A 17,861-nucleotide genomic window follows, 5' to 3' on the forward strand; every position below is an offset into this window, starting at 1 on the left:
TAAGTCAACTACCCTGGCCAGCAAGATCTCCGGATCTGTCCCCCATTGAGCATGTTTGGGACTGGATGAAGCGTCGTCTCACGCGGTCTGCACGTCCAGCACGAACGCTGGTCCAACTGAGGGGCCAGGTGGAAATGGCATGGCAAGCCGTTCCACAGGACTACATCCAGCATCTCTACGATCGTCTCCATGGGAGAATAGCAGCCTGCATTGCTGCGAAAGGTGGATATACACTGTACTAGTGCCGACATTGTGCATGCTCTGTTGCCTGTGTCTATGTGCCTGTGGTTCTGTCAGTCTGATCATGTGATGTATCTGACCCCAGGAATGTGTCAATAAAGTTTCCCCTTCCTGGGACAATGAATTCACGGTGTTCTTATTTCAATTTCCAGGAGTGTATTATGTAAAATCACATGTAGGCAAGCATTTGTATTCCTTACTGTATTTTATATATTAGGTTATTGAAGGGTCAGTGCAAAGCCAAAATTTATTCAGTTATGTGATATTTACTTACAAATATTATCTTTTATTTTTGTCTGTATTTTTTTGGATGAATTTGGCGGTATTTTCACCACCAATGCTGGCAAAAATACCATCAAATTCTAGCCCGTGGAGGAGGGGCATATGATAGGTGGCTACACTGAGTCACAGCGCCAGAGATTGCGCCAAAGAGTATTATTCAGCCGCTTCCACTAGTAGTAGTAGTTCAGAGGTTGCCGGGGGCAGTGCTTGTTGAGAGGATGTCGATTGCTGTACTAGTTGAGGCCATGTCGTGTGCAGTTGTTCTGATGGGCTAGGCAGCAGATGTTCGAATGGGGATCTAGTAATGATCAGAGTGTACTTTTCGTCAATATATATGAAGGTAACAAAAATTTTTTATTTCAAATTTCCTAACTAACAATGCCTCTTGGTCACAGGTTCAGTCAATTAAGCATCTGGCTTGTGTTCATGTATTAGAGTGTAATTCTGGCTTCTGTGTGTAATTATAGTATTTCTGGTTTTTTTAATTACTTCAGTGTAAATGGCGTTTAAAATATCTTACCTTATTGAGGAAGAACCGTGCCAGATGTGTACGTTGAATCACACTTCCACACACAGAACAGTTACACTTGTGCTTTGTTGTTTCGTAGCTTTTATAGTTGCTGGGGACTTAATTAATTAATTGTGTTAACGGAAATTTCCTTTCATTCTTTGTTGTTATTCCATGCAGTCAGATTGCGTACTAATACTACTCAGGGCCAACCGGTTACGAGACTGCGTAACCGGACAGACAGCTACTAAAATTAAAATTATTTGCATTTTATTTAATTAAGCCCTCATGCAGAATATACTCGCTCTTACTTTACAAAATCACAGTTCACATTTTGATTAATTCCATGTTGTAATATGTAATCTAGTGTTTTTCAGTGACTTCCCACAAGTAAGGATCTTCATCAACTGTAAAGTCTGACGAAACTTCCTCTAGGCCTGACTTTGGTTTACTTGCTGTGGAAATATTTGTATGTTGTTTATCAGTTCAAGATTCACTAACGTGCAGCTTTTGACACAACTGCCGCTCCACTGTGAAACATTTACAGGTTTCAAGTTGTCAGGAGAGAAAGAACTTACAGCTACAGGAACTAGTCCTTTGTTAACGAAAAACGTATGTAACTTTGGCGTTCGACCTAACACTTCCTTTTCTCTCCACCTGTTTTGTTCAACTAATTTTCTGTAGCCTGCGCCACTAAGACATTTCCTACTGTCGATATTGATGTTTAATTTCTATCATGACATCATCATATTGATAAAACAGGGGAAACACACCCAAACAGCAATAAAAGCACTAAGCAGATACCACACTACATCAAAGTTTCTGTCCATGACTGTCACACAAAAACATCACAGAGACAGAGTTACCAGTTGCATCACGTGCATATATCCATCCGTCTACCTACGATTTCCACTTCGCTAATAAAAATTGCACCAACCATCAGTCCTGTTCTTCTTCTTCTTTTGAACTTTTTGAAATTCTTAATTTGCCTCCCTGAATCCAGGTTCACGTGGTTCACGCATAAATACTGTATGTAGATATTTATAAACGAGTAAGAATTTGGCTGGGTATAGGATTTTCTAGGTTAGTTCGGTAATAGCTGAAAGAATGAAATTGTGGCTGTCTATGTACGATTGATGGAGTTTGTTAGCAGAAAACGAATGTAAAATAAAAAGTCTTAACATCAGTAAGGGCTTTGCAGTTGCTCTTGGATATATTCTGATCGTTAGCAATTAATTCTACTTTGTATCATGTAAAAGAAGACGATGAAAAGAATAACAGCTGAAATCTATTACTTTATAGAATAATAAATTTGAATAATTTGAAAGAGAAATGTAATTTTCTTGAGGAGACTTTAACTGCTGAAAGTAGAACTGCTACAATTTGAGAAGTTTATAGCTCACCTTAAACTTAAATATGTGATTTCATTCACAGATTCTCCAGAGATAATTAAAACTTTAACATTTTCTTATCTCCTTACTTCTCGTTATGTCACTGATGCACACCTTTCAACCTCTCTATCTCATTTATCAAGAAAATTTAGTTAAACTGACTTAGTGCCAATATTAATTTTTTGAACTGAATTCTGTAGGTAGGATGTCAATGCTGATGTGGGCAGTTAATATCATGTTTTCTGTGCCACCACAGGAAAATTTGTAGAAACCTAGAATAATTATTGTCTCTTTCTTGTACTTGCTTCAATTGGCCTAATACTCACAATGCTAAAATGGCTTACATCTATTACTTTATAGTTGCCACTCTCTCACAACAGAGATTGCTACTTTACTACTATATTTCTCTTTTCTGATGTATATAAAGCAATGGTTGTAATCCTCCCTTCTGTTCCATAAATTAATGTTCTCAAATCTACATAATTACAAAATACCTTTTCTATAACACAGGAGCTATTATTTCAGTTATTTCTGATGTACAAATGAAGCCACTACAATATTAATAATTCAGCCGTTAGAAAGGTGAAGTATTTGCAAAAGCTTTATTATAAAAGGAAACTCATCTCTCTTATTCAGATGCTGATGGAATAATTACAAAACAAATATGATTGCCAGAAATGTCCTTTGCTTGTGATGACTAAGCAGAAAGTGAGCGAAGTGTGCTATTCGTTCTTTCTGTCTCTCCTACGCTATGGGCTGAGTGGGATATCACAGTGATGAACAGAACTTTAGACAAACTTTATAATCAATCTTTGTTTAGTATAAAAATTGTATAAAACCCATTTGTAAATGGATACAACGCATTCAGATCAGAGGGAGCTGTGTGGGGCCATCACACGACCCCTCTGATGGCAGGAAACAACGATCTGAATTATATATGGATACAAAACAATCACCTTCCATAATTCCAATGTAGTATTGGAGTTGTGTTGTTTTATTACATTATGAAAGAAACTGGTAGATGATAAATTTTTACATCATAAATATAGACCATGTCAATGAATCTAGATTTGTTCAGCAAGTGTGTTGCAGTACGCTTGTAGTAAGCTGAATAATAGTAGAAATACGGCTACTGAGCTGCAAGTTTTAATAATATTCTGAAAAAGAATGCAATACACATTAATTAACATAACAAATGTGTATTTCAGCTCATATAACTTTTAATAATATCTAAAACATCATCATTCTAAAAAGCTATAGATCTGGTTGTCAAGATAGTTTAATGAATTACCTGAACACATATAATGTCTCCAGACAAGCACAGTTTGATTTCCAAAGAAAGAGAATCAACCACTGTGAAGAATACAAAGGCAATATTTCGTACACTAGCAATGCTAACTGCTATATCATGCATATGTCTAGATCTGTATACGACAACTGAGACTGTTGAATATTTAACTGTAGCAAACAAGCTAGAATCATTATAAATAAGGGCAGTAGCAAGGCTAGAAATAATGCAGCTCTCAAATGACAAAAAATTTTAGTACATATGTATGAAATCTAAAGTACAGCAGTGAGTTTCCAGAAAATGTTCAGCATGTGGAAATAATCCTCTTTGTGGATGACTGCAATATTATACTCACAGAGGAAACAATGGGTCTCTAGGCGGAGAAAGTAAATTAAATGCTCATGCATGTTTTGCATTAAGTCAGTAAATAATAAACCAAAACAGAATAAAGACAACAAACTACATGAATTTGAAGGGGGAAAATAATTCTGTCACATTAATACCATAGATAATCTAATGAACACAAAATTTGTTGACATGAATATTGACTATCTGCTGATGTGAAATTAGCATACAAATATGCTAGCAAAAAGAACTTAATCAGCACGTGACATCCCATTTTCAATCAGGTCTAGTTGGCTAATGGTAAATGACATGGCTGGGAACCGAAAGAAAGCAAGACCGAATTCTGGTCGATCATTGGAATATTTCACTCGGCCTTAACCTGGCCTTCACCTCTCAGTGATTGGATTATTCGCCAGGAACGACACTTGGTTAGGATTCCATGTGAGGTCCGCTCTCGCTAATAGTATTACTGGAGAAGGTTAGGAACACAAAAGTTGCTGAATGGCATCCAACTGAAAACGTTGCACCAGGCCATTGTGCTACAAAGAATTACGAAGGTTGCCCAGAAAGTAATGTACCACATTTTTTTTTCAACAATTCTTTATTGAACATAATGAGCATTACATACATGAAAGAATAATTTTTTATCTACACAACCTATTTTTCCACATAATCTCTATCCCATTTTATGACCTTCCTCCACCACTAAACAAGGGCATGCCTTTCAGTACCAGTCCTTGTCCCAGTAGCAGTGCCAGCGCTTCACTGTGTGAATCACGTCCTCATCGTCCTCTAAATGTCTTCCATGAATGGCGTACCTTAATGGCTCAAGTATCAGCTCGCTGCAATAAGTCAGGTGTGACAGCCATGGATGATCTTCCCAACCGCTGCAAATCGTGGAGCTCTGTCGAACCGCCTTCTGATGATGGTTCAAAAATGGCTCTGAGCACTATGGGACTCAACTTCTGAGGTCATCAGTCCCCTAGAACTTATCATCATCATCATCATTTAAGACTGATTATGCCTTTCAGCGTTCAGTCTGGAGCATAGTCCCCCTTATACAGTTCCTCCATGATCCCCTATTCAGTGCTAACATTGGTGCCTCTTCTGATGTTAAACCTATTACTTCAAAATCATTCTTAACCGAATCCAGGTACCTTCTCCTCAGTCTGCCCCGACTCCTCCTACCCTCTACTGCTGAATCCATGAGTCTCTTGGGTAACCTTGCTTCTCCCATGCGTGTAACATGACCCCACCACCTAAGCCTGTTCGCCCTGACTGCTACTTCTATACGGTTCATTCCCAGTTTTTCTTTGATTTCCTCATTGTGGACACCCTCCTGCCATTGTTCCCATCTACTAGTACCTGCAATCATCCTAGCTACTTTCATATCCATAACCTTAACCTTGTTGATAAGGTAACCTGAATCCACCCAGCTTTCGCTCCCATACAACAAAGTTGGTCGAAAGATTGAACAGTGCACAGATAACTTAGTCTTGGTACTGACTTCCTTCTTGCAGAAGAGAGTAGATCGTAGCTGAGCACTCACTGCATTAGCTTTGCTACACCTCGCTTCCAGTTCTTTCACTATGTTGCCATCCTGTGAGAATATGCATCCTAAGTACTTGAAACCGTCCACCTGTTCTAACTTTGTTCCTCCTATTTGGCACTCAATCCGTTTATATTTCTTTCCCACTGACATTACTTTCGTTTTGGAGATGCTAATCTTCATACCATAGTCCTTACATTTCTGATCTAGCTCTGAAATATTACTTTGCAAACTTTCAATCGAATCTGCCATCACAACTAAGTCATCTGCATATGCAAGACTGCTTATTTTGTGTCCACATATCTTAATCTCACCCAGCCAGTCTATTGTTTTCAACATATGATCCATAAATAATATGAACAACAGTCGAGACAGGTTGCAGCCTTGTCTTACCCCTGAAACTACTCTGAACCATGAACTCAATTTACCGTCAACTCTAACTGCTGCCTGACTATCCATGTAAAGACCTTTAATTGCTTGCAAAATTTTGCCTCCTATTCCATAATCTTGTAGAACAGACAATAACTTCCTCCTAGGAACCCGGTCATATGCCTTTTCTAGATCTGTAAAGCATAGATACAATTCCCTATTCCACTAATAACACTTCTCCATAATTTGCCGTAAGCTAAAGATCTGGTCCTGACAACCTCTAAAAGGCCTAAACCCACACTGATTTTCATCCAATTGGTCCTCAACTAATACTCGCACTTTCCTTTCAACAATACCTGAGAAGATTTTACCCACAACGCTGATTAAAGAGATACCTCTATAGTTGTTACAATCTTTTCTGTTTCCATGTTTAAATATTGGTGTGATTACTGCTTTTGTCCAGTCTGATGGAACCTGTCCCGACTCCCAGGCCATTTCAATTATCCTGTGTAGCCATTTAAGACCTGACATTCCATTGTATTTGATGAGTTCCGACTTAATTTCATCCACCCCAGCCGCTTTATTGCACTGCAATCTATTGACCATTTTTTCCACTTCCTCAAATGTGATCCTATTTCCATCATCATTCCTATCCCATTCTACCTCGAAATCTGAAACATTACTGATCGCATTTTCACCTACATTGAGCAACTCTTCAAAATATTCCCTCCATCTGCCCAAGGCATCCACAGGATTCACCAGCAGTTTTCCTGACCTGTCCAAAATACTTGTCATTTCCTTCTTACCTCCCTTTCGAAGACTGCTAATTACACTCCAGAATGGTTTTCCAGCAGCTTGACCCATAGTCTCCAACCTGTTTCCAAAGTCTTCCCACGATTTCTTCTTCGATGCTGCAATTATCTGTTTGGCTTTGTTTCTTTCTTCAACATAACTTTCTCTGTCTACCTGGGTTCTGGTTTGTAGCCATTTTTGATACGCCTTCTTTTTCCTTTTACAGGCTGCCTTGACTGTATCATTCCACCAAGCTGTTTGCTTCATCCTACTTTTACACACTACTGTTCCAAGACATTCTTTAGCCACTTCTAGTACTGTGTCCCTGTACCTTGTCCATTCCTTTTCTAATGACTGTAATTGACTACATTCAACTAACTGGTACCTTTCTGAGATCGCTGTTATGTACTTGTGCCTGATTTCCTTATCCTGAAGTTTCTCCACTCTTATCCTCCTACAAATGGACCTGACCTCCTGCACTTTTGGCCTCACAATCCCAATTTCACTGCAGATTAAATAATGATCAGTGTCATCAAAGAATCCCCTGAATACACGTGTGTCCCTCACAACCTTCCTGAATTCCTGATCTGTTATTATATAGTCAATGACAGATCTGGTTCCCCTGCCTTCCCAAGTATACCGGTGAATGTTCTTATGTTTAAAAAAGGAGTTTGTGATTACTAAGCCCATACTGACACAGAAATCCAAGAGTTGTTTCCCATTCCTGTTGGCCTGCATATCCTCTCCAAATTTACCCATAACCTTTTCATACCCTTCTGTTCGATTTCCAATCCTGGCGTTAAAATCACCCATGAGCAGAACATTGTCCTTGTCCTTTACTCTAACAACTATGTCACTGAATGCGTCATAAAAACTAGCCATCTTATCTTGATCTGTCCCTTCACAATGCGAATATACTGACACAATCCTAATTTTCTTGCTATACACTGTCAAATCTATCCACATCAGTCGTTCGTTTACATACCTTATTGCAACTACGCTGGGTTCCATTTCTTTCCTGATGTAAAGCCCTACACCCCGTTGTGCTATTCCTGCTTTGACTCCTGACAGGTAGACCTTGTATTCTCCCACTTCCTCTTCTTTCTCACCCCTTACCCGAATGTCACTAACAGCTAAAACGTCCAGCCCCATCTTACTTGCAGCCTCTGCCAGCTCTACCTTCTTCCCAGAGTAGCCCCCATTGATATTAATGGCTCCCCATCTCATTACCATTTGTTTGCCAAGTCGTATCTTTGGAGTCCCTGGTTTGTCAGTTAGAGGTGGGACTCCGTCACCTCCAAAGGTCCGAGGCATTTTTCTCTGATTGTTGCCAGCATCATATTTAAAGAACTTAGAACTACTTAAACCTAACTAACCTAGGGACATCACACACATCCATGCCCGAGGCTGGATTCGAACCTGCGACCGTAGCGGTCTCGCGGTTCCAGACTGTAGCGCCCAGAACCGTACGGCCACTCCGGCCGGCCCTTCTGATAGCCTCACCCTCCGTGCCCAGCGACTGGCTGTACTTCTGTCGACAGCAGATGCTCCATAGACTTTGCACAAGAGTGAGAAATGTGCAGTGAGAAATTCAATGACAGCACGTTGCTTGTAACGTACATCTCCTACAGAAGCCATTTTGAAACTGTCCTGCAGCTACGCTATCTGTCGGAAGTGACAGAAGCTTGGCGCGCTCACTCAGGAGGCTTCAAATAATATACATGTAACATTTCGCATTCATAGCATTGTTTTAGGCTAAGGAAAAAATTGCGTGCATTACTTTCTGGGCAACACTCGTATTATTATTATTATTATTATTATTATGACTATTATCTCATATTCAGAGTGATAGAGGTGTCATGTGAAGTTACACTCGGTGTCACAGGTTGAATATCCATGCTGATTGAAACTAGACAGATTGTACAAATATTCTGTTCTTTCAGAAGGGGCATTTTTCCTAGACCAATGAAGTGCAGCAGAATAAAAATTAGATTCATTGATTAACACAGAAGCGTTTGTACGTGGGCCCAGATTAATTCTCAGCAATGTTACACTACATACTATGACTACTACATGAATTACAAATTCCAGATATCCTTCTAGTCAGTAGAGATGCTGATCGGCGAATATTCGTTGTTAGCAGTTCGTCTCAGCGCATGGTAATGTGCACATATCTAGTTCAGGCCGTTTGAGTACTTCTCTTCATCGTGACGAACATCTCTCCTGTTCAGCATTCGTTGAGCGCCCACTAGGTACTCGCCAAACGTTGCATGTCTGGAGCCGCATCTCTTCTGTACTCGTGCACCACACATTAGTTTGAAATTTCTGGTCTGATTATAGAAAGGGGTATATTGCACAGCTAGATGATCTTCCTAGGTGACAAAGGCTGGCCTCCTCTTTTTGTATCGCCAGCAAGATCTGTTAGCTGTCTCTGCTATCATATTGATACTTCTGAGAATACCTTCAGGTGGCAGGGTAGCTTGTGATACTATGAAGAGAAAACATTCATGCAGCTGGTTCCTCTTCAGTAGGTGATGGAGGATGAGTGATTTAGGGAGTTATCTGCTCCCACTGCCAGCAGTGGTATACCTGCTGTTCTACTTGAACTCCGTACTGTAGAAGGATCCTTCTCTAGTGTGAGGGCTGCTGGGGGGAATATAGAGAAGGGAAAATTACACAGCTCGGTTTTCTTCCTTTGCTGATGGAGCATGACCGAATCCCAGTCACCCTTTGTTTGCATCATCAGCCGTATCTGTTTGTTGTGTATGCTGCTGCACTTGTTTTCCACTCTGTTGAGAGACTTTTCGCAGACACTGTAGTAGAGGGGGAGGGTTATGAGGAGAGAACCGGCCGGAGTGGCCGTGCGGTTCTAGGCGCTGCAGTCTGGAACCGAGCGACCGCTACGGTCGCAGGTTCGAATCCTGCCTCGGGCATGGATGTGTGTGAAATCCTTAGGTTAGTTAGGTCTAATTAGTTCTAAGTTCTAGGCGACTGATGGCCTCAGAAGTTAAGTCGCATAGTGCTCAGAGCCATTTGAACCATTTGATTATGAGGAGAGAAAAATTACACAGCTAATTCCAGGAAACCTGTGTTTGCATCACTAGCCACATTCAGCTACTGTATCTCGTGTTATTCTCATACTCAACCCATCTCAGGGATCTTCTATAGCGCCATAGTCTCTGGGGAGATAATATGACTGTATCTGATCGTCCTCTATTCGGATCACCTGTGGGATCCTGTTACTGTTACTGTCTCTGCAGCCACACTGGTTCTCTGTCAGCTGAGGCATCAGCTCTGCTGTGAGTGCTGCTGTGGGGAAAGTGAGTAGAGAGGAAATAATAATGCAAAAGTTTTTCTTCCATAGGAGACGGAGAAATTGTGAATGGGCTCTGTTTGTATATCAAGCCAGGACTGGTATCTGCCTCTGATACAAATCTCACACTACACCAAATAGAGGGACTCTTCTCAGTTACCAGGACGGCTTTGAGCACAGCAGAAAGAAAATGAATATGCAGTTGGTTTGCATACTGTACGATGGTGATCGTCTAATTGCTAGTGTCCTCAGTTTGTGTTGCCAATCAGATTTGGTTATGGTACCTGCAGCCAGATTTACACTCCTCTCAGACAAAGTGATCTTGGCTTGGGAATGGCTGATGCTGGGATGTTTATAGACAGACATTAATTTTTTTTTTTTTTTTGGTCATCAATCTACTGACTGGTTTGATGTGGCCCGCCACGAATTCCTTTCCTGTGCTAACCTCTTCATCTCAGAGTAGCACTTGCAAACTACGTCCTCAATTATTTGCTTGACGTATTCCAATCTCTGTCTTCCTCTACAGTTTTTGCCCTCTACAGCTCCCTCTAGTACCATGGAAGTCATTCCCTCATGTCTTAGCAGATGTCCTATCATCCTGTCCCTTCTCCTTATCAGAGTTTTCCACATATTCCTTTCGTCTCCGATTCTGCGTAGAACCTCCTCTTTCCTTACCTTATCCGTCCACCTAATTTTCAACATTCGTCTATAGCACCACATCTCAAATGCTTCGATTCTCTTCTGTTCCGGTTTTCTCACAGTCTATGTTTCACTACCATACAATGCTGTACTCCAGACGTACATCCTCAGAAATTTCTTCCTCAAATTAAGGCCAGTATTTGATATTAGTAGACTTCTCTTGGCCAGAAATGCCTTTTTTGCCATAGCGAGTCTGCTTTTGATGTCCTCCTTGCTCCGTCCGTCATTGGTTATTTTACTGCCTAGGTAGCAGAATTCCTTAACTTCATTGACTTCGTGACCATCAATCCTGATGTTAAGTTTCTCACTGTTCTCATTTCTACTACTTCTCATTACCTTCGTCTTTCTCCGATTTACTCTCAAACCATACTGTGTACTCATTAGACTGTTCATTCCGTTCAGCAGATGATTTAATTCTTCTTCACTTTCACTCAGGATAGCAATGTCATCAGCGAATCGTATTATTGATATCCTTTCACCTTGTATTTTAATTCCACTCCTGCACCTTTCTTTTATTCCCATCATTGCTTCCTCGATGTACAGATTGAAGAGTAGGGGCGAAAGGCTACAGCCTTGTCTTACACCCTTCTTAACACGAGCACTTCGTTCTTGATCGTCCACTCTTATTATTCCCTCTTGGTTGTTGTACATATTGTATATGACCCGTCTCGCCCTATAGCTTACCCCTTCTTTTTTCAGAATCTCGAACAGCTTGCTTCATTTTATATTGTCGAATGCTTTTTCCAGGTCGACAAATGCTATGAAAGTGTCTTGATTTTTCTTTACCCTTGCTTCCATTATTCGCCATAACGTCAGAATTGCCTCTCTCGCCCCTTTACTTTTCCTAAAGCCAAACTGATCGTCATTCTCAATTTTCTTTTCCATTCTTCTGTATATTATTCTTGTAAGCAGCTTCGATGCATGAGCTGTTAAGCTGATTGTGCGATAATTTCCGCACTTGTCAGCTCTTGCCGTCTTCGGAATTGTGTGGATGATGCATTTCACGAAAGTCAGATGGTATATCGCCAGACTCATATATTCTACACACCAACGTGAATAGTCGTTTTGTTGCCACTTCCCCCAACGATTTTAGAAATTCTGATGGAATGTTATCTGTCCCTTCTGCCTTATTTGACCGTAAGTCCTCCAAAGCTCTTTTAAATTCCGATTCTAATACTGGATCCCCAATCTCTTCTAAATCGACTCTTGTTTCTTCTTTTATCACATCAGACAAATCTTCACGCTCATAGAGGCTTTCAATGTATTCTTTCCACCTATCTGCTCTCTCCTCTGCATTTAACAGTGGAATTCCCGTTGCACTCTTAATGTTACCACCGTTGCTTTTAATGTCACCAAGTAGGTGACAGAGAAAAACTGATTCCAAGTTCTTCTCTGTTCGTATTGCCAGTGATATTCGTCTCTGCAGCAATGGTCGTTCTACTCAGATAATTTAAACTTTTTTTTGTGAAGGCGGCGCCCTACAGCTTGTAAGTATTTAAAGAAACGTCACAGTTCCACCACCAAAGACTGGTAATAAGTGCCTATTTATTACAACCGCTTTCAGTCCTCAGACAATTACCAGATTTTTAAGGCACATGTTACATGGCGATATAAAACCTATGGCGTTAAATTATTGACAGTGTAATACATTTCACTATTTAACAACGGTGCTTACGATTTTATGCTATTTGATATGTGTAGTTATCAAGGCCAGTTCTAGCCAAGAAATGGTTAAAACCAGTTTAATCCACTGCTAAAGTAAGAAAAGACTTCCAAATATGAAACGTCCCCTTTGAAAAATTACTTGACTGTGCTTAAACTGACACACAATATTTTTTAGCGCAACGCAATCTGGATTTCAATAATCCCTACAAAAGAATGGCCCTGACTAACATTAACCTATACCTTTCACAAATCACTTGCCTCACAAAAATCTTCGTTACTCAAGCTACTGCAATACAGCGAGCGCCACTACTGCCAGCTAAATAAAAGATTCAAACTACTGAAGGCACTAACTACTGATAGGCATATTTAGCAAATGAAAGATTTTAATAGAGAAAGAAATGTATTTACCTTAATACTGTTGAAAAAGCATAATATACATAGCAGTTCATGACATCCAGTCTTAGAAATTTCAAAACTCCGCCATTTCTCTCCCCACATCCACCACTGCTGGCGGCTCACCTCAAACTGCGCAACGCTATGTGCTGTTAACATCCAGCTGCCCAACACTACAATGGCAGATATTCCAACAACAATGCAAACCAGCCACAGACTGCACACAGCACAGCCAGTGATTTTCATACAGAACGCTACGTGGCGTAACCAATAAGAAAACCTAAACAGCCTACTTACACAAATTGCTATATTACACCTAAGTGATTGGGCGAGTCACCCAGGGTAACAACTGTCTGTCCACATACCTGATGCAGTTGTGTGAGATACATTCAAGATCATCGCCCTCCCCTGCCCCCCTCCAAGCTTGCCAGCATACCTTAGACACTGCTGATCATAACCAGTTTAATCAACTGATAACACTTTCAGCAACCCTGCCCATGTACGCATATGTTGTATATTCAAGGTCACCTCTTCCTCCACCCCTTGAACCAATAGGATACGAGCTCTCTCTCTCTCTCCACATTCTTTATAACTAAAGCAATTGCGTAGGTGAAGTCACAATTGTTCTGCGCCCCATAAGGAGAGGATCAGGTTTGTTAGGGCCTGTAGTTTGAGTATTTGTTATAAATAATATTGTTGTTGTTGTTGTGGTCTTCAGTTCTGAGATTGGTTTGAAGCAGCTCTCCATGCTACTCTATCCTGTGCAAGCTTCTTCATCTCCCAGTACGTACCGCAACCTACATCCTTCTGAATCTACTTAGTGTATTCATCTCTTGGTCTCCCTCTACGATTTTTACCCTCTACACTGCCCTCCAATACTAAATTGGTGATCCCTTGATGCCTCAGAACATGTCCTACCAACCGATCCCTTCTTCTAGTCAAGTTGTGCCACAAGCTCCTCTTCTCCCCAATCCTATTCAATACTTCCTCATTAGTTATGTGATCTACCCATCTAATCTTCAGCATTCTTCTGTAGCACCACATTTCAAAAGCTTATATTCTCTTCTTGTCCAAACTATTTATCATCCATGTTTCACTTCCATACATGGCATAAACAATATTAATAATAAATAATTTTCTTATTGTGGTAATTACATGAGTTTCGCCTCACTGCACTCTACTTCACGTCAAAATCTTGTCATTTCAACACTGTGTCACATCAGTGTCACATCACATCAATGTCACACCATGTCAACATCGCGTCACGTTAATGCCATATCACATCAATGTTCTATCACACCAGTGTCGATATCATACAGCTTTTACTCAAAAGTATCAAAAAAGTCTGAATTATGGACTATCTTTTATAACTAACTCAATTGTGTGGGGAACATCAGTCTTATTCTGTGCACCATAGGGTTTGTTTGGAACCAGGGAGTGTGGATCTGTTATAAGTAACAATAATAACAAATTAATTTCATTATTATTCCAGCTATGCAAATTTCGTCCCACTCCTCTCCACATCACATCAGTGTCTCATCACTTCAATGCCACATCAGATCAGCATCACATCACATCAGTGTCATGTCATATTAACGTCATATTATGTCAATGCCGACGTCATCATGCTCTTAGCCAACCACATCATGCCTGTGCTCAAAAGTGCCTGAACAATCTGAATTATTTATCATTCATGTACTGTTGCTCACCATTCGTGCAGATATTTCTTACAATTAACAAATTAATTTTATTATTATTCCAATCATGTAAATTTAAACATTTGAAGTGCCAATAGAGACGAATCATCACTCCCAGGCAGAATAAGAAGACATGTATGTAATCCAAAAAGTAATTGCTATTTTGGGTTCATTTGTTGCAATTCATAACGATTTTTTCCAAATACTGACATGTCCACTTGAAATACAAAGTTAACCAATTACTGCAGCACATTATTTAACAACAACTACAGTCTTGCAGACTCTTTCAATGTTATAGAAATACAGCACTATACATGAACAAATTGCCACAACGCATTGTTTAACAGAAAATACACTCTTGCAAAGTCTTTAAATGTGAAATAATAATCGAAGAGATATAAAAAAAATTTAGGTCTACAAAATAAGTATGGACTGTTGCAAGTTACAGAAAAAAATTAGAGCAATGATTTATAAACGTTAGGAAATACCTGAATTCTGAAAAATATAACTTGCGAGAAATTGTGAATGAAGATATGAATCCAATTAAACTGTGCCTCAGAACATTCCTAAAACATAATCTTCATCCTGCAGCATTTCTTCATCTTCAAGCTTCCTCTTGGCATTCCTTTCAGCACTTCTTGCTTCTTTGGTAACTTGAAGAGCTAATGTTTCAGCTTAATGCACCCATTGTTTGTCACACACAAGCAGTTGATCTTCCATATTAGAGCCGCATTTTATATATAAATTTCTCAGGACTTTCAACCTTCCTATCACTCCATCATTGAAACATAGGGTCTACTGGAAATGGGATACAACCTCAACAGCCAACACTTTGAACAATGACGTCAAAATTTGCCAGAGATCATTTATTACGCAGATTTAACGGCTGAGAGGAGTTTTCAGAAACAAAGGAATACAGGAGAGAAGAAATATGGTAGACATATACAAATGCCAGTAGTATTTTGACTTTAATATTAAGGATATCGCTTGTTTGTGCCCTAGTACTTCTGTGGAAAATAAAGGGGAAAAAGTGATAGAAGTAGCAGTAGCATAGAACACCTCACATCAGATATATATGAGTTCTCTCTCGAATCTCAGTCGCGCTGTATAGGTTAAATGCAGTACGGGATACATATTTAACGTATGTCGATTTCTTCGTTTTCGTTATCATTAGTATGTTGTTGTTCAGTTGAATTATGTAGGTCAACTGAAGTACTGGTTTTACAAAAACGAGGAAATCGACGTATGTTAAATTGGCAAACTACGCGAAGACGCAAGAAGATGACACACATAAAATCTGTATCCCATACTTCAGTATGGGGTACAATTTTTTTTTGTCTTGGGCGCTAATAGTATCGACTGAAAGTGATAGCCTTGCTAGCGACGACAATAAAATCAACAGCAGTTAAATTTGTATCCCATTCTTTAGTTGAGCGATATAGGTCAACTGAAGAATAGTATAGTAGTACTAGCGAATTGGAAATAACGACTTCAGTTGACCTATATAGCCAAATCACATCTGTGTTACATATATCGCTTTTGTCGTCTATCTAGTATCCGTATCCCATACTTCAGTTGACCTGTATACGTCAACTGAAGTACGGGATACAATTTTACGTGTGTTGGTCTTTTCACCTTTAGCAGTGCTAGTATAGAATCGAAAAAATCGTACTGATACTAGTGCTGGGGAAGGGAAGAGAGCAACAGCTGCAAAATTTGTATTACGTACTGCAGTTGACAAAAACATAAGTAACGATGTGATACAACAATGAAGTACATCAAAACTGACAAATGCAGTAAAACACAAATATAAAAAACTGAACTTACCACACGAAAACTCCTCTGCAAAAAAACCGATGCTCACCTAGAAAGACATTAACAAAAATCACATACCCACATACACAAGAAACACATTATGAAAGCACACACATTCACCCCCCAACCCCCAACCCAATCTGAAATCAACTAATAAATTTTGGACGATACATTTGACCAACACTTTTAAGAAAACACTTAAAAGGGCAGTATGAATCAGGTACACTACACCTCCATGAATATTCTTCTGTGATTCTGTTGTGACGAAATCCGTCATTTCCCCCTCACTACAACAAATGTTATAACTGATTAATGACCTTCTATGCTATTTGTACAAGCCCCAATGGATAAAGATCTGAATTCAGTATTGTGATTAACAACAAGATGCTGATAACCCCTGTTCCCCAAATCTTTATATGAAGAAAAACCATCTGAAATTACTACGGTACCCTCTGCAACATGATCTTGAATTAATGTGACCATAACTTCCTTCTTTCGATTGGGAACTATTGTAAGAACTACATCGTCGCATTCTTGACCTGAAGCTACCCCCCCCCCCCCCCTCAAACCCATAATCCTACCAGAGTTTCCCCCCATTGTACTTCCTTTTGTCAAAATGCGACTCGTCTAATGGACCGCCACAACCTATCTTTGCTGCAGCGCCATACGAATAAGTCGTGAGTACGGAGAGCAGACACACTTTTCAAGCGCATATGTTCGCCGCACTCACGGCATCGAACATAATCGGCAACAAGACCACACATTTGTAAAAATCGAATTGTGGCCAACATGTCTACGCCCATATCCTCCTTTAAATCATCCAGATTCATTGGAATATATAAATCCATACCTACAAACGAAAACGAAAAACTAAAAATTCTGTTAAAATAAAAAACTATTAGTCCAAATTATCTCATACTCACTAAGAATGAAGTTGTGTACCGAATGAATTGCAAACAACCAATTATTTAAATCAATGCATACAAAAAATTTTACTCAATGTCTAGCGCTCTCTTTTAAAACCACATTCAATTTTTGAATGTGCAATGCTAGCGCTTATCCACAGCAGACAACCAATTTATTATCGATGGCGCGAAAGTAAGGACATTAATATCTATAGGCAACCTATGACGTCATTTGGTTAATGTATTTAGTCCTACAAAAACATTCTTGGATAATCTTTCCCACATGCAATGGTTTGTATTCTGAGAGCCTGCATGAAGACATTTGCTAAGGCGAAAGACCAGAAGACTTAAGGACTTTGGAATTGTAAGTAGCAATTACAAAATTTAAATATAAGTCCAAATTTTCATGATTACTGCTAACTTAGGAGCTCAAAACCTTCAGAATCTGTTCTTCCACTGGCTTGAGGGGGAAGGGGCTTGTTCACAGTTTGCGAATTTGGACCAATTGACACAACTGCTTCATAAGATTGGACATGAAATTGGTACACTGGACTGTAAATGACGTGTCCAGTATGTGAAATGTGAGCGACCAATTATTTACTAACGCTTG

This window comes from Schistocerca piceifrons, chromosome 3, assembly GCF_021461385.2.
Source record: "Schistocerca piceifrons isolate TAMUIC-IGC-003096 chromosome 3, iqSchPice1.1, whole genome shotgun sequence".
Classification (NCBI taxonomy): domain Eukaryota; kingdom Metazoa; phylum Arthropoda; class Insecta; order Orthoptera; family Acrididae; genus Schistocerca; species Schistocerca piceifrons.